Here is a 23105-nt window from a genome sequence, read left to right as displayed (position 1 = left end):
CCTGTAGTAATCCCCGATGTGGGTGGAGCACAGAAGCACGGCAGGCGAGAGTTCGTGTTCACACACACGCACTTTATTGAGCTTTTCAGCTTTCTTTCTTTCTTTCTTTCTTTCTTTCTTTCTTTCTTTCTTTCTTTCTTTCAATCATTCATTCATTCATTCACACACGCACGCACACGTGTTGTGGTCGGGGAGCGAATTCCTCTTCTCTCCTCTCCCCCTCCCTTTATACTCCATCCCTGCAACAAACACACACACACACACACACACACACACACACACACACACACACACACAAATTGACATCAGGTGTAATGACCTAGCCACTTACCTTCCCTGACCCCACCCTCCATTCACAGACTGCTGCTTGGCCACGCCCCTGCTGCCACATACCCCCACCGCCCGACTCAGGCCGGGGAGCCATCCGGCCTGAAGCTGACTCCCCCACCCCCCCCGATGGGACAGGAAGTCTGCCACCACCATCTGTGCCCCTGGCCTGTGGATCACCTCGAACTTAAATGGCTGGAGAGCGAGATACCAACGGGTGATCCGCACATTGGCATCCTTCATGCGGTGGAGCCACTGGAGGGGCGCGTGGTCTGAACAGAGAATGAAAGAGCGTCCCAGCAGGTAGTATCGGAGGGCAAGGACCGCCCACTTGATGGCGAGACACTCCTTTTCAATTGTGCTGTACTTGCTTTCACGCACCGACAGCTTTCAGCTGATGTACAGCACCGGGCGCTCCTCACCCTCCACCTCCTAGGACAGAACGGCCCCCAGCCCCCTGTCTGATGCATCAGTCTGCAAAATAAAGGGGAGAGAGAAATCAGGGGAGTGTAAAAGTGGCCCCCCACACAGTGCAGCTTTTACCTCAGAGAAGGCCTGTTGGCATTGCTCCATCCACTGGACCGGATCTGGAGCCCCCTTTTTAGTGAGATCGGTTAGCGGGCTGGTGACGTCCGAATAGTTAGGTATAAACCTACGATAATAGCCAGCCAGCCCCAAGAACCGCCTCACCTCCTTTTTGGTCTTGGGCCTCAGGCAGGCCGCAATCGCTGTAGTCTTGTTAATTTGGGGATGCACCTGCCCATGACCCAAGTGGAACCCCAGATGCCGTACTTCCACCCGCCCAATTGCACACTTTTTCGGGTTAGCTGTGAGGCCCGCTCGCCTCAGCGACTTTAGAACAGCACTCAGGTGTTCCAAGTGCCATGGCCAATCATGACTGTAGATTATTATGTCATCTAGATAGGCGGCTGCGTAGGCAGCATGAGGGCGGAGGACCCTGTCCATAAGCCGCTGGAACGTAGTGGGCGCCCTAAATAACCCAAAGGGGAGCATGACAAATTGGTGTAAACCAAACGGTGTGGAAAAGGTCATTTTCTCTCAGGATAGAGGAGTCAAGGGGATCTGCCAATATACCTTGGTTAGATCCAGTGTCGAATAAAAGTGAGCAGCGCCTAACCGATCAAGCAACTCATCAATGCGAGGCATTGGGTACGCGTCAAATTTAGACACTGCGTTGACCTTTCTATAGTCCACACAGAACCGGACCGACCCGTCAGTCTTGGGAACCAGGACCACTGGGCTGCTCCAGTCACTGTGGGACTCCTCGATTATGCCCATTTCGAGCATGGCCTTGAGTTCATCCTGAACCACCTTTTTCTTGTGTTCGGGCAAGCAGTAAAGGTGGCTATGCACTACCACCCCTGGGGGCGTTTTGATGTGGTGTTCTATGAGGTGGGTACGACCTGGAAGGGGCGAGAACACGTCGGAAAATTCCTTCTGCAACTTGGCTACCTCTGTGAGTTGGGTCGGTGAGAGGTGGTCTCCACAAGGGACCGGAGTAGCCTGAGATGTTATCTTTTTTACCTCCGGCCCCAGCTCCGCCTTCTCTGGGACTACCAACACCAACGCCACGGGGACCCCCTCATTCCAATGTTTTAAAAGGTTGAGGTGGTAGACTTGCAGTGCCCCACCCCTATCCATTCGCTTTACCTCATAGTCGACGTCCCCGACTCGCCGTGTGACCTCGAAGGGCCCTTGCCACTTGGCGACTAATTTAGAGCTCGACGTGGGCAATAATACGAGTACTTTTTCTCCCGGCATGAATTCTCTAAGGCGTGTGCCCCTGTCATACAGCCAGCTTTGACGTTCTTGTGCCTGCCATAAATTCTCCTGGGTTAATTGCGTGAGGGTGTGGAGTTTTGCGTGCAGGTCAAGAATGTACTGGATTTCATTTTTACTCGGTGAAGGTCCCTCCTCCCAATTTTCCCGCAGCACATCCAGAATGCCACACGATTTACGCCCATATAATAATTCAAAGGGAGAAAACCCTGTGGAGGCTTGCGGGACCTCTCATACTGTGAACAAAAGGGGTCCGAGCCACTTATCCCAATTACGCGCATCTTCACTAACAAATTTCCTGATTATGTTTTTGAGTGTCTGGTTGAATCGCTCTACTAATCCATCCGTTTGTGGGTGATAGGCACTGGTGCGGATAGACTTAATCCCCAGTAACCCATACAGCTCGCACAGTGTGTCTGTGACATAAACAAGGTGCCTTGGTCTGTCAGGATTTCTTTCGGAATCCCGACCCGGGAGATAATGCGGAAGAGCGCTTCCGCAATACTGCGTGCTGAGATATTGCGGAGAGGCACTGCCTCCGGATATCACATTGCATAGTCCACTAGAACTAAAATAAAGCGATATCCCCGTGCTGACCGATCTAATGGCCCGACGAGATCCATCCCAATTCGCTCAAACGGGGTCTCGATTAGAGGAAGAGGGCGCAACGGCGCTTTTGGAGTGGCCATGGGATTTACTAATTGGCATTCACGGCACGCCGCACACCACCGATGGACATCCCCGCGAATCCCTGGCCAATAGAACCGGGCCATGATTCGGGCTAGTGTTTTGTCTTGCCCCAAGTGTCCGGCCATGGGATTAAAGTGAGCTGTATGGAATACGAGTTCCCTATGGCTCTTTGGGATTAACAACTGGGTTACTCGTTCCGTAGTTTGAGTGTCCTGTGTCACTCGGTACAATCTATCTTTAATAATGGCAAAATAGGGGAAGGTTGGTGACGCGTTTGGCTGAAGAGTTTGACCATCGATTTCTCTCACTTGGTCAAACGCATGCCGCAGAGTCTCGTTTCACGACTGCTCTAACGGGAAATCCCCAAGGGACTCCCCGAGAGAGGGAGGAGGAGCGGGGTGCTCCTCACTCTGACGCGGTGTTGATGCAGACGGCTCTGTGACAGCTTTTCCAGCCAATGCCACACCAGGATCTTCCCGTGACCTACTAGGGCAGGACCCACTATGTGTTAAATATTCCATTAATTCTTTAAATCCCAGCCAATCAGTACCCAAGATCAACGAGTGGGTAAGGCGAGGATTAACCGCCGCCTTCATTTTATGCGTTTGGCCCCGGAATAGAATCTGGACCGACACTAGAGGGTAATGGTGAACATCCCCGTGCACACACAACACCTTCACCGCTTGTGCTCCCCCCAATGCCTCACCTTGTACCAGGCGTTGGTGAATTGAGGTTTGATTGCAACTGGAATCCACCAAAGCGTGATATGTAGCCCCTTGAATACTCACAGGTACGCGATACGTTCCGGCCTGATCGGGAGCGGTTTCTGGCACGTCGGGGATCCGGATGACAGCCCCCACCTCCCTTGCGGGGCTCTGACTCTGGAGACGCTCCGATTCCCTGCCATGCCAGCACACCGGCCCAAGCTTTCCCTCTGCACTGGTGTTATAGGTGTCACTCACCTGAGAGGGAGACAACACAGACACAGAAGAGGGAGATGGGAGGACACCATGGGTGCGATGGGCCGGCTGGGGAGGAGCCAGCCGCCGCCTCCGTGGCAGGGGAACAGGGTGGGGAGGGGGACAAGAGAAGGGGGGAAGAGAGAGAAGAGAATCGAGGGGAGACGCCTCGTCTGCCTGCCATTGGAGCCGCCTTCAGATGGTCCTCCGCCAGCTCGATGGCTCGTTCCAGCGATGCCGGGCGGTGACACTGGACCCATTCCACCGTTCCTTCTGGAAGTTGAGAGATGAACTGCTCCAGTGCCACCAGATCGATGATCTCCTTGGCGTCGTGGTCTTCCGCCCTCAGCCACCGCCAGCAGGTGTCCCGGAGTTGCTGGCCGAATGCAAACGGCTGGCCAGCCGACCTCCTCCAGTGTCAGCGTCCAGAAGCGCTGACGGTGTTGCTCCGGGGAGTGGCCGAGCCGCTGCAGGATGGCTTTCCTCAGGTCCGCATAGACCAGCTGGCTGTCAGCAGGGAGCTGCTGCGCTGCGAGCTGTGCCTCGCCAGTCAGGAGCGGGAGGAGGTGCGCCGCACGCTGCTCCAGCGGCCACCCCCACGCCTCGGCTGCTTGCTCAAAGAGAGCGAGGAACGCTTCCGCATCGTCCTGCGGTCCCATCTTCATGAGGGTGGCGGCAGCGGTGGCAGCCACTGCCGGAACGCCTGGCGATCTTCCTGCTGGGCCAGCATCAAGGCTTTGAAGTGCTGCTGCTGCTCCTTCCGGAGGGTGATCAGGTCTTGATGCTGGTTCTGCTGGGCAGTAGCGAGGGCAAGGATGAGCTCTTTGAACGGGGAGGACTCCATGGGGTGGTTCCCTTCTGTGTGTCCCGGGTTTCAGCACCACTGTAGTAATCCCCGATGTGGGTGGAGCACAGAAGCACGGCAGGCGAGAGTTCGTGTTCACACACACGCGCTTTATTGAGCTTTTCAGCTTTCTTTCTTTCAGTCATTCATTCATGCATGCACGCATGCACACGTGTTGTGGTCGGGGAGCGAATTCCTCTTCTCTCCTGTCCCCCTCCCTTTATACTCCATCCCTGCAACAAACACACACACACACACACAAATTTACATCAGGTGTAATGACCTAGCCACTTACCTTCCCTGACCCTGCCCTCCATTCACAGACTGCTGCTTGGCCACGCCCCTGCTGCCACAGTCCCACAAGCATCTGCAGACAATATAAAAATCTTGGGACTGCACAGACGTGGCATTGTTCAAGAAAGAGGAAAGAGGCACAAATTAACTCTAAGGAATGAACAAACTTTGGTAAGTTCAACTGAGCCCCAAAACAACAGCAAAGGACCTGGTGAAGGAGTGGGATGCATCAGAATTTAGTCATTATCATTGTCTGCTGTCCATCACTAGCAGTGATGACTGCTTCATTAGAATGCACAGAAACAGAGATGGGCCGTGAAGCCCACACCAGATCAACAGAGTCGTCCACAGTGGTGGCACGAATAGCCTGGTTGAGCTGCTATGGAATGTCTGGTTTCATGAGCCCTTGTGTACTCCCTCTGACGCTTGTCTTCAATTGCGGACCTTGAGCTTTTAACTATGCTTCGCCATGTTGCTCTATCCGAGGCATGCCTTTCCCACATCTGATCGATAACTCCGGCATTCTTCATGTTCCTCTTCAAGACGTCTTTGTACCTCAGTTTCTGTCCTTGTCTCCTCTTTCCTTGGCTCAGTTCTCCATAGAAAACGGCTTTGGGTAGTTGCGTATCAGGCATTCGCCAGATGTGTCCAGCCCAACGAAGTTGGGAGGCTGTGATAAGGGCTTCCACGCTTACTGTATTGACTCGCCTGAGGACTTCTACATTGGGGACCTTGTCACGTCATCTTCTTTTGAGGATTTGACGCAGGTGTCAGAGTTGTAGCCTGGTCAGTTTCTTGAAATGTTTATGGTAGAGCGTCATGCATTTGGTGGCGTAAAGCAGTGATGGTAAGACTGCAGCATTGTATACTTTCAACTTGGTGTCATGGCAAGACCGTAGTTGCTTTTGTAATGCACCAAAGGTTTTGGTGGCAGCTTGATTCTGGTGGTCTACCTCCAAGTCTGATGAGTTTGTGTTGGCAAACATGTCAACCTATACGGAATGTCTGTATTTTATATGGATTTGATTCAATAAACGTAGTATACGGGCATATAAATAAAGTTATACGGATTCTTTAAAAAAACTTCAATATTTATTTAGAGCTATAATCAATTCCCACGATGATAAAAGAGCGCATAACATTTACAAACGTACTGTACACCACAGACAGCCAGTAAAGAGTCTTATGAAATCGCGTGTTATCTTGTGGTAGCGAGACTTCGTTCCACTTTTGATCATGCGCACACCGCATTGCGAGAATCCCGCCAACCGTGAAGTCATAGACATATAAACATAGACATATAAACATAGATGCCGCCTTCTGTGTAGAATCATATGTCATCCTCGCCGCCATATTGGATGTGGCAAAGCGGAGATTCTTCAACCATCTCTGGTATAGCGTCTAGACAGTAGCCGAGACTAAAGATGCCTCATTCATGTGCTGCGTTTAACTGTACCAACAGGTTTACCGTCCAAACGAGATCACATGGGATTACCTTTCACAGGTGAGACTGGAAAAATACTTTTCATTGTATTTGGTCATTATAACGTAATTTTATGAACAGATTTTCCTGACTTTGTGGCTAATATGAAGTCTCGTGCATAATAGCCACTCGGTGAAACCTGTCTCCAAACAACAAAGTATTTCCTTTGGAACTACGCTGATAACACTTTGTGTTTTTGTCAAACATTGGAGCTTTGTATTCATTCTGTTAGGGTTTTGCTGGGATTTGAACCTGGTTCACTGGTGTGATAATCCAGCAAACCCCCACTAGGCCACCAGGGGGATGACTCAAGTGCAGAGGCGTGAGGCGGAAGTAGAAAAGTATCAAAAAGTTTATTTACAAAATATACTATCCATGGCAAAAAACAAAAGTAATCCAAAAGCTCAGAAGATAAAGGAAAAATAAAAAATATCCAAAAGTACAAAGTCCAAAAATAAGAAAAGAAAAGGCAAAAATGCAAATGCTCAGAAGATCTCAAAAATTGTAAAAAACAAAATAGTAAACACAAAGTCCAAAAAGTCCAAAAGAAAGCAAAGCACAAAAACCACAAAGACACAGGTGAGGAAATCAGAACAGAGGTTACTGGAGCTAAACATAACAGCACAAAGACTCCGTGACAAGAGGACTGAACTCAGGGGTATAAATACACAAACTAATTAAGGACAGGGCGGGGCAGGAAACAGGCAATAAGACAAAAACAAAACACAGAACACAGTGGTGACCTCTAGAGGCCCAAAACAAACATGGCCAGAAAAGGAAATAACAGTGGCCTCTAGAGGCCAAAACAGTCCCAGTCCTAACACATTCTGAAGGTTTATTGTTATTAATATTGAATAAAAAGTAACTGGGATATATCATTGTTAATTATCATTCAAATTTTAGGTAAATTATTTTAATTTGCATCTTTTATGGATTTTATAAGGGAAATACGGATTTTGGAGGTTGGTTATACAGGTTTGATTGACCAAAGGTTGACATATATGTGTTGGTAACTGCACTGCCTAAGTAGAGGAAACTCTCAGAACTCCTAGAAGGCATTCCATTGACCAAAACAATGTTGTTTGACATTGCCTGTGGCTCAGGTGGCGGTTGGTACAGGAGTTTTGTTTTTGTGGTATTGATTTTCAATCCAAAGAGGGTTGCAGCTGTGGCAAAGTGATCAACGATTTCCTGCACGTCATCCAAATCTGTTGCTACAAATGCAGAGTCATCTGCATACAGCAGTTCTCACACGCAAATTTGCCAAGTTTTGGTTGAGGACTTGAGTCTGGCAAGATTGAAGAGTTTGCCTTCCAGCTGAGTCATGATGTTGAGTTTGCCTTCCAGTTGAGTCACCTTCTTTATCTAGATTAGTGTCCATAGTCTCTAGGACTGCTGTAAGGTAGAGTATAAATAGTGTCAGGGCAAGAAAGCATCCCTGTTTGACACCATGATTGACAGGAAAAGCTTCACTAATGTCTCCTGATTGAAACCTTCTCAGACATGTTCGCATGGAAGAGCTTAATAAGCAATATCAGTCTTTCTGGGCATCCATACACTTCTAATATCTTCCAAAGCATCTCTCGGTCAATGGTGTCAAAGGCTTTTGAGAAGTCTACAAATCCATGTACAGAGGTTGAAGTTGCTCAATGGCTTTGTCTTGGAGTTGTCTCAGGGTAAAGATCATATCTGAGGTAGATCTGCCAGCCCTGAAACTGCACTGACTTTCTGGAAGTACATCGTCTAAGATATTTTTAATTTGGTTTAGAACTATCTTGGCCAGAATCTTGCCTGCAATGGAAAGCAGAGATATGCCACAGTGGTTTCCACATTCGCTCCTTTCTTTTTGTAGATGGTCACAATTAGTGCATCTTTGAAGTCTTGGGGAAGGCGCATGTTCTCCCAACATACATTGTGCAGTTTTAAGAGTGCAGCTGTTAGGCTGGCTTCAATACATCAGCTGGGATGCCATCCTGGCTAGGTGCTTTGCCACATCTAGTATTCTTGAGTGCTTTCTCAAGCTCATCTGATGTGATGGGTACACACAAATCTTCTCTTGTTGGTCCCCTCTCAAGCCAGCGACATGCCTCAGGATCGGGGGCGCAGACACTCGGCGAGTGGGGTGCGTGGTCACAGACCGCTCAGTGGCAAATGCAAGGGGCTGGTTTACAGTTGCACCAACAAATAACGAACTTCTTCATCTTCAGTCCAGCCAATGAAAACAGAGAGTTATTATTTGAAATCTCAGCAAGGAACTTTTATAGACACACCTCAAGTACATAAGAGATCACAGACATCGGAAACATACCACTGTACAATCGAGTCGAGCTCGTACCATAGCAGCTTTCTACTATTAGCTTTTCAATTACCTTTTACCAACAGCCTTTTTAAAGGCTATATCCTTGCATATATAGCTAGCCTTCCAGCACTGCTATTGCAGTAATAATTTAAAGTCTTTTTAAAGACTATTTCAGCCCTCTTTTCTCACTTTAAAACTCCATTTAAATCCAATCTTACCATCTCTCTTTCCTACTTGTCAACTTATTTTCTCCTTTGTCTCCTTTGCCTACTTGTCAACCTACTCTTTCTCCTTTCTTTAATCTTTCTCCTACTTTTTCCTCTCTTTCCTCCACCTTTTTTCTATGATTAAAAATTGTAAGGTCCAACACCATATCACAGTTAATAATCTCATCTCATCATCTCTAGCCTCTTTATCCTATTCTACAGGGTCGCAGGCAAGCTGGAGCCTATCCCAGCTGACTACGGGCGAAAGGCGGGGTACACCCTGGACAAGTCGCCAGGTCATCACAGGGCTGACACATAGACATAGACAACCATTCACACTCACATTCACACCTACGGTCAATTTAGAGTCACCAGCTAACCTAACCTGCATGTCTTTGGACTGTGGAGGAAACCGGAGCACCTGGAGGAAACCCACGCGGACACGAGGAGAACATGCAAACTCCGCACAGAAAGGCCCTCGTCGGCCACGGGGCTTGAACCCGGACCTTCTTGCTGTGAAGTGACAGTGCTAACCACTACACCACTGTGCTGCCCTACAGTTAATAATATTTTAACTTAATTACATTAAGCACGGTTTGTAGATTGCTCATTTTAGCAGAGCTAAGTCTGGTGCATGGCAATAAGGTGCTAGCATTCTTAGCTGAGCAAGTCCCTTTGCTATGTTCACACTTACAGCATAACAATCTTTTATCGGGTTAATAAACAATATGGACAAATTTCTAATTCGTGAAAAAAAGAGCTGGTCCCACTGATGCACCAGTTCCCCAAAAAAACAAAACTCCACAAATATGACGAAAAAGTTATTTACAATACGGTTTTTCTGTTACTGGCACACTGGAACCACATCCACAATGTGTCGTTTGTGTGGAGGTGCTTGCCAATGACAGCATGAAACCATGCAAATTAAAGAGGCATTTGGACACCAAGCACTCTGACATGAAAAACAAACCGGTGGATTATTTCAAAAGAAAGCGTGATGCCCTTCATCTATAAAAGTCCACCATAACCAAACATACCACCGTGTCTGGTCAGTGTCTTGAAGCTTCGTATGTGGTCTCCCAGATCGCAAATGTTTGAGAACCCCTGAACAAGACAACTCGTGGGTAAAAAAAAAAAAAATCATATTATTAAACTGAAATAGGTTAGTAAGGTTATTTGCCCAAAATCCTGAGACTTAAAATAGTCCTTCTCTGCATCATCATTCACAAATTAATGGTAGGCCAACCCTGGATTCTGAACAAAGTCACATACCGATTAGGGGCTACTAAATTACATTGTGTCATACTGTACTGTAGCAGGTTCAGTGTTGTTATCATTGCCTTAAATGTTGAAATCATAACAAATCATGTGGAAGCCTGGAGTTTGCACTCCTGGGTATAGCACTGATAGCCATAGCCATTCCTCCTCCAATGTACCTGATAACTACAGAATCCACACCTCCTCCAATAGTAATAATAGACATAGAAGCCCCACCTCCTCCAGCAGGCTCTGATACACAGAAGCCATATCTTTTCAAATAGCCTGATAGACATACCAAACCTCCTCAATTAAGACTAACAGACAGGTTACTATCCATTTCTAATTTTCTTGTGGCTGTGCATTGTTTAAAATCCCATTAGTGGGATTGTGGTAATTGTGATTTGACCATCTGACACGGTCTTTATGATTGGCTGTTTTCAGGGACCACACATTAGACTACCTGGAATTCAGACTGTGGATTGGTCTGTGGTCAGGCTTCTTGCGTCTGGTGCTGGTGGCAACGGATGCCAGCTTCCTTGTGCAGTACTTCACACGTTTCACAGAGGAAGGCTTTATGGCTCTCATTAGCTTTATTTTCATCTATGACTCATTCAAGAAAATGCTCAAGCTTGCCCACCACTACCCCATTGATGCCAGTTACCACTGGGACATGGTCACTCAGTATGCCTGCCACTGTATGCCTCCTGAGGGTATAACACCATGTTTGTGTGTGTAAAAGCATTTGTGTGTGTTTTTGGTTATATTGCCTGCAGGTGATAGACATGTTCTTTGTTTCTGATTATTTATAATGGGTATCTCACTATACCCCTGTGTATTTGTGTGTATGAATATGTATATTTCTGTGTATATCTCGTGTGTTTTGGTTAGGTGCTTTTCTGTGTATGTGTAGTGTGTAGATGCTAGTTGTATGGTGTCCATATTTTTGTGAAACAATTCTTGCATGAAGTCTTGCCTGAAGTCAGCTGGGGTTGGCTCCTGCTTCCTCCATGATGAATATTTGTAACATATTGATCATATTTTTTTTTTTTGCTAAAATAGAGATAAAGAGAGCCGAGTGTTGATAATAATGTAACTTTCACATTTCATATTTCTGGAAATTCAGCACTTTTTAAAACACCTCCAATGGGCTACATGGTACAGGTGCTAGTTTCCACTCCATTTAGCTCAGTAGTGGGTGCAGTGCAAAACAAATAAGTTATTGTACAGGGTCATCTAAAATTCAAATCTTTTCACCGTCTACCCAGCACTCTCAGTATGGACAGTAGAAGAGCTGCAGGGATGTCCGTTTTATTCCTGATCTTTTGCTACTTACGCAAAACTTCAGCGAGACTTCTTTTGTGTAACAAGCACTGAAGCAGTAGTGTCTTCTCACTGGTTAAGCTAACGGTTAAAGGACATGGGACATGAAACATAAATGCACGCTATATCAGTTTCTTTCCATTAAAAATATGAATTAATTGCATCAACAAATACAAAATCATCTATTAAATTCAGCAAAATCGTTATATTCGTGATGATTATATGGTATTTCTGCTCGAGCTCCGATATGCATATTTTACAACCGGAAGAGCCGCTGTCACGTGATCATACGTCACAAAAACTTTCGGGCACAGCACAAGCAGGTAGATGAATGGAAAAGTGAATGACAAGAAAATTGTTTTTATAGTCTTAAATGTACATTGAACATCATGGTGTATTGTGCTGCTTATGGTTGCAATAATTCCAATGGGAAATGCCCTGGAGTAAGTTTTTTTGCATTCCCCAAGGACCCGAAGCTGAGGAAAGTGTGGGCTCACTACTGCCGTAGAAAAAACTTTGCACCTACTGTTTCCCACAAACTGTGTTCGGACCATTTCACTGAGGATTCTTTCAACATTAATACTCAGGTACTGAGCGATATTAATTGCCAAGCCAAATTTAAGAGGCTACTTAAAGATGGAGCCGTTCCCAACGTCCCAATTCAGGAACAAGATGGCGGAGTGAAACCCGAAGTGCTACGGCTACCACGAGGTGCATTCGCTAAGCGACTGAAAGCCGAGGTAAGGATTAGTATTATAATTTTGGGTGTATCAATTATTGATTATCATAATTCTGACTCATTTACTCTTATATCTGTCCTTCTTTGTTTACGTACCGAATCGAAGAGTTGTAGTGAAGTTGTAGGCCGTATAGCCGGGTTCATGGAGGCAGTGATAGCGCCATAATATACAGGGCCTAACATTCCTACAACTGTAAAGACAGTCAAGAAATCCTGTAACATTAATGGACATTTAAATAAATGTTATGTTGGTAAGTTTGTTTAACTTTTCTTAATTTTCATCTCTTTCGCCAAATGGCGTAGTGTTGTTGGCTGTGTGATGGCGTTTCGCCATTTTGAATGTTTTCATCTCGGACTCTGGAAGCATTGTATCTCAATCAATCTCGAAAAATATCAGCAAAAAAAACCTAGCTTGCAACGGACTTTAGCTAGATCTATGATGAACTTTCAATGTCTCATCTCATCTCATTATCTCTAGCCGCTGTATCCTTCTACAGGGTCGCAGGCAAGCTGGAGCCTATCCCAGCTGACTACGGGCGAAAGGCGGGGTACACCCTGGACAAGTTGCCAGGTCATCACAGGGCTGACACATAGACACAGACAACCATTCACACTCACACCTACGGTCAATTTAGAGTCACCAGTTAACCTAACCTGCATGTCTTTGGATTGTGGGGGAAACCGGAGCACCCAGAGGAAACCCACGCGGACACGGGGAGAACATGCAAACTCCACACAGAAAGGCCCTCGCCGGCCCCGGGGCTCGAACCCAGGACCTTCTTGCTGTGAGGCGACAGCGCTAACCACTACACCACCGTGCCGCCAACTTTCAATGTATGATACAAAAATAATACTTCTTTCAACAGATCATTAGCCTTTGAGCAGAATTGTTTTTAACTTACCAGGAAGTGTTATCGAGCCGACCGCTTTCAGTTTCATGGGGATTGAATGAACTCTCACTCTCAGAATCATCTGACCCGTCAGAGTAAAGACAAGATCTATGTTCATGTGAATTTCCAGCTATCGGTTCGAATTGATAGGGTCTAACTTCACATCTCTGTGAAACATCGGGAATGTCACTGTCGATGGTGTCCATTTCGGTAACCTGTTTACATTAGATTCCCAAGCGCTGGCTCCTTGGAAAGTTTTTGTGACGTCACGGGTCACGTGACCACCTAGCTAATTAACGAATCATTGTTTTACGCTGATGTATAAAAAAGTTGAATAATGTGATTTTCACATTTTTGACGCCCTGCAGTGATTTAGATGGCATTTCTTATGTCCTTTATACATAATTATACCCAGAAAAAAATCCATGTCCCATGTCCTTTAAACTAAATCAAAGCCTGAATATGCTGAACTTTCTAGCTCAGTGACCAGAGCTGTTGTGTTTATTTAAAACAGGCAACAGTTCTGTTCCAGATAAGCAAATTGAAGCACTAATCAATGCTACTGGACAGGTGAGTGTGTGTATATGTAAGTTTTTTTTAAAATAAATTTTGTTGAAGATCATCAAAAGAAAAATTAAACATTTACATAACATTATTAAAAAGTTATTGTAAAATACGATTTTTAAAATTATTTATTTTGTTTGTGTGTGTGTGTGTGTGTGTACATGGCCAGCAGCAGTGGAATTCTACCTGGTCATCATTAACTCGGTCAGAGTGTTTGGAGTGGGGTGGAGTCCTGCAAGGAGGATCCTGCGCCTTTGTTCCTGACATCATACTGATGTCATTTATCCTGTTCCTGGGCACCTATACCTGTTCTATGGCCTTGAAGAAGTTTAAAACCAGCAGATTCTTCCCCACCATGGTACACACACACACACACACACACACAGTTGCAGTACTGTCTTTGCAGGTTATTTCCATGCAGATAGATTTGCAGCAATCCGAAAAGCTGAGTGTATAAGAGTATTCAGAATAATAAAAAAATAAATAAACACATTCAGTTAAAAAAAAAATATATATCCTTTGTCCTGTTGCTTTTTGCTAAGTTTTGGCTGAGCTGAAGTCCCAGCTCTAAAAGTAACGGTTCGCCATTGCTTGTAAATATGCGTGAAGAATATCTAATGAAGTTTTGGTAGCCTTTCGGGTGTTCAACACATCTTTCTCTTTCCTAGTGAGCAAAGAAATGCTTCTGTGCATGTGCAGCAGAAAACTTTCTCACTGGATATTTCCATCAGCTCCGACGTTTGACGCCATGTTATCTTGACAACCATGCAATATCAAACCATATTCAACACTCATTCTCCATTGGATAGAGTGACATAATACATGTAGGATAAGAGATATGCTAACAATATTGCATGCTATCAAACCAAATGAATGGAACCTGCTAGAAGGGAATAGAATAAATGTTTTTATTCCCTGGAAAGAGTGTCCTGTATGTATAATAATTTTCAATATCCTCAATCATGAGGCTCTCGATTAATTGTTTTGATAAATTTGGATACTTTTTTTGTGAATGTGTCAATATAATAAAAAGAAAATCACACCTTGGCTTGAAGATATGAAGTTTATCTTATTGTGTTGAAAAACTCATATTTTTCATACAAAATACATCACAGATCTGAGTGACATATTTAAATAATATTGGTTGGCGTTGAGTGGTATATCAGATATATTCCATTCAACTAGCATGATATTGAAAGTGTCAAAGACGAGTTCAGTATCATGCTAGCTGAACGGAATATATCTGATATGCCACAAAAAAGTCAGCCAATATTATTATTATACACACACACATTTCTTTCAGATGTTCAAGACATTTTTTTCTTTCAAAATTCTCTCAAAATCTTCCATATTTAACAAAGCAAACCTGGATGCCATGTTTGTTTACAAATTGTCACAGTTGCTCGCTAGTGCAGAAGTTTTATGTCTCTGACGTGTAACTTCATGTCTTGTCGGCAACAATGGATCCATACATGCAGTATCGTAAATCATATTCAACACTCATTCTCCATTGGGTAGGGCAATGTAATACAGGTAGGATAAGCGATATGCTAACAATATTGCATGCTATCAAACCAAACGAATGAATCCCGCTAGAAGGGAATAGAATAAATATTTTTATTCCATCGAAAAAATGTCCTGTATGTATAATTAAATAATATTGTCTAGCTTTTTTCGTGGTATATCAGATACATTCCATTCAGCTAGCATGATACTGAAAGAGTCTTCGACTCATTCAATATCATGCTAGCTGAATGGAATGTATATGATATACTGCGAAAAAGGCCAGCCAATATTATTTATTATTATTATTATTATTATTATTATTATTATACTGTTACATTCTGACTCAAACAAATAACCCCAAACCCAAAATAAGGCACTCAAAACAGAAAATCATGCTCTTTACTGGAATTCATACAATTTTAACAAATACAAATTACCAAACCCATGGCCAACATGAAGCCTAACGCTCACGGCCCCTCACACCCAAACAAAGTCCTATTAATAGGCCCAGGTGAAGGCTTCGCAGCTGGCGACATTCAGCACAATCAACTTCCAGCTCCGCGCTGTCAACAGAGGCACCGCCCCTGAAACGCTCGCAGGAGTCACACGCCCCCCCCCCCTTTTTTTTCTTTTTTTTTTTTGGAAAACGCAGAGCCTAAAATCGCAGTCCTCCGACTCCAGCACTCGACGTTTTTCTGGTGACACGTGATAAAAGCGTTGCCGCACCGGGGCCGAATCACTAACATCAATATCGTGCTCGATCCAAGTGGTTCGAGATGGAGTATCCCCAAACAAAGCAGGAAATGCACGTACGAGGCGAATTAAATCCTCTCGTTTAGGCTCTGTCAAATACACCAGTATCCCATCCAATTTTGACAAACACTCTGAATTTTTCAAACGCCCCCGAAGAACGCCATCATTTGGGTCGAGAATTTCATGCCCACTTTCCCCAGTCAAATCCGGAGCAGAGGCTAAGACTGGGTGGGGGCACGAAGATTCATAATAGGGCTTCATTGAATTGGCGTGATACAGTGTAGATTTTTTTCGACGGGATGGAGTTGCCACTAAATAATTTTCATCGGAGATCCGGCGAATAACGGAATAGGGACCCTCAAATTTGGACTCTAATGGTGACCCACCTAACGGACAAAGCACAAGCACTTGGTCACCAACTTCAAAGGATCTACGCTCTATGGATCGATCATACAGGCGTTTCATTTTCTTTTGAGAACCCTCCAAATTTGTTCTTGCTACATCCCGCGCCCTCGCCAGCCTGTCTTTGAAACCGAGTACATAACCTTCAACATTGGAGGGCGGAACAACTGATCTACCCACGTCCCCCAAAACTGACAAAAGTCCCCGCACTTTGTGTCCAAAAACCAAGTCATTTGGGCTAAACCCAGTGCTCTCTTGCACCACTTCGCGTGCAGCCAGCATGAGCCACGGTAAAGACTCTTCCCAGTCTGCATCCAGCTGCACGCAATAGGCACGCAAGAGAGACTTCATAGATTGGTGAAATCTTTCGATTGAACCCTGCGATTGAGCATGGTACGGCGTGGATGTAAGATGTTGTATGCGCAGTTGCTTTAAAACGCCCTCAAAAACGCGGGAAGTAAAATTAGACCCACGGTCACTTTGCACAAATCTTGGGATACCGAAAACGGACATAAACTGAACCAAAGCCCGCAGAACCGCCTTCGCAGAGATGGTGCGCAGCGGAAAAGCAAAGGGGTAGCGAGTGTTCAGGCACATTAACGTAAAAATATAATTACTGCCATTCTTTGACCTTGGCAGTGGGCCTACGCAATCGATAACAATATGCTCAAAAGGTTCGCCCATGGCTACAATCGGACGCAAGGGAACAGGTTTGAGAGTTTGATTAGGCTTATCCGTGACCTGACAGGTATGACATGACTATATATGCAGACACATCCCTTTTAATGTGCGGCCAAAAGAAGGTTCGGAGGACACGGTCATAGGTCTTCCTCACACCCCCATGCCCACACCGGTCATGTGCAACCTGTAATACAGAATCCCGAAATTTAGCAGGGATCACCACCTGCACATAAGCGTCCCCCACAAAATCTTCCCCTTGTGGCATCCATTTACGGAAGAGCACCCCATTTTCCATGAAGTATCCCCTCGCTGCTCCTCGTGCGTCTGTGGGAGACAAAACGTTTTTAAACAAACCAGCTAACCCTGGGTCAGCAGCCTGCTCCCTGCTTAACTCCTCCCCTGACAAAGGAAAAGGTAGGTCAGACAAGTCAGGAACCCCAAGCACAGAGCTAAAACTCTCCCCCCGCTCATCAAATGGCACCACTGGTTCAGCGGCACTCATTGACCTAGTAACTGCACAGGAGAAGCTCAACTCCTCATTACTTGGGGCCCAATCTGCTGCAATTGGTAAATCACATACAACAGGTGCAGGCACATCCCCCCCAAACACGACACCCCGCAATTGCATTTCCCAGTATAACATGAACCCCATCTACTGGAAGAGCAGGACGGACACCAATGATAATTTCCCCCTGCACGAAATCAGATTGGATGTAAAGCCTGTGAAGGGGAACAGAGATAGTATTCAAACCAATGCCACGGATCAGAACACTTTCACCAGTATAAGACTGCTTATTAAATGGCAGCACAGACTGCAAGATGAACGAATCCATCGCGCCCGTGTCTCGTAGGATTTTTACAGGCACAGTGGGTTGACCTTGAAAAGAAACACAACCGTCAGTAATGAAAGGCAAATATGAAAGCAAACAATCCTTGGCATTAGCGACACCTCGGCCCTCCCCCAAACTATGCTTAGTTGACTCGATGGAATGGAAAGGCCCCGCTAATACATTCGGTTTAACATATTTATCACTCGAGCGCGTTGGTCTTTTCTTTAGGGCGGGGCAATCTACCTTCCGATGCCCAATTTCGTGACAATAATTACATACGTCCGATGCCGAATTTTGCAACGACGTAGAAGACACCGGAAATAGTCGATTCCACCCCTGCGCTATATTAACCCCAGATTTACCAACAGATTGCAAACTGCTCTTATGTATTAATGTAAACTCATCTGCCAATTCCGCTGCTTTTTCAGATGTTTTAGCCTTAAGCTCAGAGATGTAAATAGCTACACGTTCAGAAATAGCAGATTTAAACTGCTCAAGTAACATCAAATCAAACAAGTCATCAAAGGTTTGGACTCCGCTAGCAGAACACCATCGTGTGAAATGTTTGCGCAATTCCCTTGCCAACTCCAGATGAGTCTGCCCTACTTTTTTTGCCTGCCGGAATCTCAAGCGATACGCCTCTGGTACGAGCTCGTATGCTCGCAAAACGGCAGCTTTTACTTTAGAGTAGACTTTTGAATCACCCAAGGGCAACGATGAGTATGCCTCTTGCGCTTTCCCCTGCAAAACACACTGCAGCAATAAACACCTGTGCTCATTCGCCCAGTTTCTGGTATCTGCTACACGTTCAAATAGGGTAAAAAACACATCTGGATCATGGTCATTAAACTGCGGAACTAAACGTAGGCTAGAGGACACCTCCTTCGAACCCTCCATAACCAATTTCCCATCCTTAATTAAATCAAGCCTAAGGAACTCTAGGTCCAGTTTTGCCTTCTCTAACGCAATACGGCTGTTCTCTGAATCCCTCCTCAGTTTTTCTTGCTCTATCTGCAGCTGTAATAATTTCATTCTCTGTTCAAACGTTAATCCCTCAGTTTTATTTTCCTCAACTAAAACGGGCTTAGGGCCAGGTTCCTCAAGCAAAATTCCCTGCTCATGCAAAGCTTCTATCAGGAACAGTTTAACCCTATCTTTCAATTTGCGCTCCTTATCTGGAATAGAAACCTTATAATGGGAGGCAATTTCCAGTAATGTTTCCTTCGTGCACCTGTCCAAATATGACTCGCGTGGAGTCTCAAAAAATGACTTTGCATCCATGCTGGCGAATACGCAGAAACCAGTACAAATAAAACGCGATCCCCCCCGACTAACTACAACCCAAAAAAAACCCTACTTACGGTATGCCTAGTCTTCCTGCAGTTACAAGCGAGGGGTACTTATGCACTGTTACCACACTGTAAACCCGGATAAGTTGAGTACACTTAAACAACTTTCGTAAAGCGATTGCCTTAAGTGGTTTAAGTTATGAAGAGTAGAGAAAATGAATTTGTCAAGTACAATCAACTTGAACGACTTAATGAACTAAACAAAAACTGTGCAGTCTACTTAAGACTAGAATGCTCAGAACTTAATATGATAAGTCTAATTCACTTAACTGCTTTAATATTTAAAATCTTAATATCCTCTTCACTGTAAGCCCGGATAAGTTGAGTTTACTTAAAAAATTGAGGAAACCAGTTGCCTTAAAAAAAATTAAGTAATGTATAATCAAAACTTGAGTGAATTAAACTTAAATGCTTGATGGGAATGGAATTGCTATTTTAAAGTACAACACACTAAATACCAAGTTGATTTAACTTAAAATCTTTTGCTAAACCAATTGCTTTGTATAATCATTAAATGTAACATTAACTTCATTACACTAAATGCCAAGTTGGTTTAATGCAATATAAATAGCAATATTAACTTTAATGAACAAAAAAAGAAAACAAATGTACATTCTCTTTTATTGTAGATAGCACATTTACAAAAAAAAGGAGCAGAAAAAAAAACAATCAAATCCTGGATTCACAAGACTGACAGCATGGTGTTCATCTTTCTTAATGGCAGGACTGAGAAAATATGCATATACTATATAAAATTTTCACTGACAGAAATATTTACTTTCAGAGAGAGAGGGAGAGAGAGAGGATGGAAAAGGTAAGCAATAGTGATGAACTGACACACCAAAAACCTACTTAACCAAATAACATGTCCAAATAAATCCAAACAGTGATACACCAACGGACCGTCGCCTTCCTTTCTCTCTCCTTCTCCCTTGTGCTGCGCAGCGTGGAAGAGCGCGTTTTCTGTGCTGTCGGTCGGGTGTTCAATGCAGCTAACAGCTAGTGAGCACTTAGCTAATGGGGGGAAGAACGTCAATTCTAACGTTAGCTACTTACCGTAATCGTACAATATATAAATGATTAAACCTATGATATGGTTGTGCTGTATACTTACATTATCCGAAAAGTTTTCAAAAGTGTCCATGGGCGTAACGACCATAGGCACTGGGGGGGACATGTCCCCCCCAATATTGGGAAAGTACCAATCTGTCCCCCCCAATATTTGGCGTATTAAATCAATATGAGACAAATAATATGCCATCCTGAACCATGGCTATATAATGAATCCTTGTTATGTCCGATTTACTTTCAATTTAGGAAGCACAGAGAAACAAACAAACAAAAAAACCTTTGCGACCACCCCCTATGATTGTGCACTTGGGTCAGCCCATGTGGTTCGTTGGTTTGAAAATCCACTCAGTCGGACTGTCAGGTAGGCTGCTGGTGGACACATTCAAATGGCGGTAGCCGCAAAGAAAAGGAAGGACCCATGGGCGTAAAAATGCGTATGGACGCGTCCATACCAATATTCAGCTGAGTTTAAAATGTCCATACCATTTTTGAATGGAGAAGCCGCGATGCGGGAAACGCTGAATAAAAACACCAAACGCGGTATCGCTTCCAGCTAATTTTCAGTTGTGAACAGACCTCTCAAAGACGGCTGACTATTGGTGGGGACAGCAGGTAAAAAAGCTTTATGAAGCTTTGATTGGCCCGCCTCCCGTTGCCTTGACGTTGCTATGGTTTTTGATTGGCCCACCTCCCGTTGCCTTGACGTTGCTATGGTTTTTGATTGGCCCACCTCCCGTTGCCTTGACGTTGCTATGGTTTTTGATTGGCCCACCTCCCGTTGCCTTGACGTTGCTATGGTTTTTGATTGGCCCACCTCCCGTTGCCTTGACGTTGCTATGGTTTTTTGTTGTCATTGGCTGTAAGCAGTAGCAAGCGGTAAAATCAGCATCCAGCTCGCTGCTACAGCAAAACAGCACACAGGCAGTGATGTCGGGCAATAAAAGAAAACGTAAGGAAGACATAATATGACATTTTTGTCATATGATCCTGTAACAGCAAGGAGTTTCTGTTTGCAATCTCTCTCTATGTCTGTCTGTCTCTCTCTCTCTCTCTCTCTCTCTCTCTCACACACACACACACACACACACACACACATAAATGCTTGTAGGTAATGCTAAATGTTTACTTATATTTACTTTTTTCTTGCTCATTGTTTGCATGTATATACATATGTATATATGCATGTGTATATGCGTATGTATGTAACCTCTGCAATAAAATGTAAAAATGTGAAACAATGGTCACTTAACCCTTTCAACTTAATGAATAAACATTTTTGCAAAATGCACTACAACTACCAAAACTCTTGACACTTCTACCACCCATACCTACATTACTTCCAGATTCTGAAATTGCAGTAACTCAAAAGGAAGCACATGATGTTTCAAATGTGTGAAAATAGTAAAAGTTGTGTGAAAATGAAGCAGCAGCACATAATTTTGATTGATTGTGTTGTTGTATTTTGGGTAGGTCATCCACTACAGCGAAATTCACAGCAACTTCAATGTCCACTTTCTCTGTGTGATAATGTATTGCCCGTATACATGCAGATGTTAGCCTAAGTCTAAGACTGAGTGTACCTGGTGCTAAAAATCAAAATAACACAAAGGAATGGACAACCAATCATTTGTACAGTGTAGGCCACATTTCATGCGACAACCATGGCGCACTGGGGCGCTTGGCCAAATTATGTCCCCACCAATATCAACACCGTTTTTACACCCTTGGAAGGACCAACGGGCTGACATTCGCCTTTTTTTCCAGACGAGTCACAGACATGATGAGTCTGTCACAGAGAGTCACAGGCATGATGGAGGAAGGGAACAGACAGAGACCTGCTCTGAAGATGAACTGGTAAAGAGCATTGTATTACGAGTCCTTAAAACAACTTTATTTTTAACCTCATCATAGGCTGCATGTCATCAGTAGGCTAGTAATAAGAGCATACTGTCCTTTAATTAAATGTAAATAAATTAAATAAAATTATTATTTTGGTCAGTCATTATAGAGGGATTTCACTGACGTCACCCGAAACCGGAAGTAAACAGACCCTGCGCCATATTGGAAGACCAACAAACTCGTGATTAGGGGGAAATAACGGCAGCGGTATGTGAACCCACGAGAATAAAGTGGAGTGGCAAACAACTTAAACAAACAAATCTGAGCTGTTTTATTTATGATTTATTGGCCCAAAAGTAGACTTGAAAGAAACCTGTGTGAGACTTGGCAAAAAACTGTGGATATAATGGATAAGTCTGTGCATGATCTGCGGACACTTTGAGGTAAGCAAACGCAAGAAATTCAGATTTAAAACATGCTAAACTGGCCCCAAGTTGATAACTGTATGAGGAGCAAGCCTCCCAGACTTCTACAATTTAATAATAATAATAATAATTTTAGGATGGTTTGGGGCTTGCTCTCCCTCCTATTATATAAATAAAGCATAGTTGTTGTGTAGGCATAGATCATAAATACATATGTATAATTTGGATAAATTAACCTAAATTATGGATACCTTAATAGTAGCAAAAAGTATTAATTTTTCAACTGAAAAGATATATTATTAAAAGATAAATATCAACAAGATTACCTTGGCCATAACTATATGTAGGTTATTCTTAACAACAGCTGTAATATCATGAACCAAGCCACTAACAACATAATTGTAAGCCTGTAGCCCTTTGTAGGCCTTCAAGTCATCAGCAGTGTAGGCACTGGGTGTAAACAACAAATAGTTTACAATGTCTGGGTAGCAAACAGATGGCAGAATTGGTGTCAGGTCCTCCTTATGTTTCCATTCTCCCTTGCCCCGAGCCTTATCACACGGGCGCAGATAGA

The 23105-nt window shown here is 44.3% G+C and overlaps 1 pseudogene; it reads left to right on the top strand.

Annotated features, from left to right (window-relative positions):
* The window catches only part of LOC132894736 (electrogenic sodium bicarbonate cotransporter 1-like), a 212500-nt pseudogene that overhangs the window by 175847 nt on the left and 13548 nt on the right, over positions 1–23105 (top strand).

The sequence above is a fragment of the Neoarius graeffei genome, chromosome 12 (genome assembly GCF_027579695.1).
Source record: "Neoarius graeffei isolate fNeoGra1 chromosome 12, fNeoGra1.pri, whole genome shotgun sequence".
Classification (NCBI taxonomy): domain Eukaryota; kingdom Metazoa; phylum Chordata; class Actinopteri; order Siluriformes; family Ariidae; genus Neoarius; species Neoarius graeffei.
The sequence above is the reverse complement of the archived record's forward strand: the minus strand, read 5'-3'. Positions and strand labels throughout refer to the sequence as shown.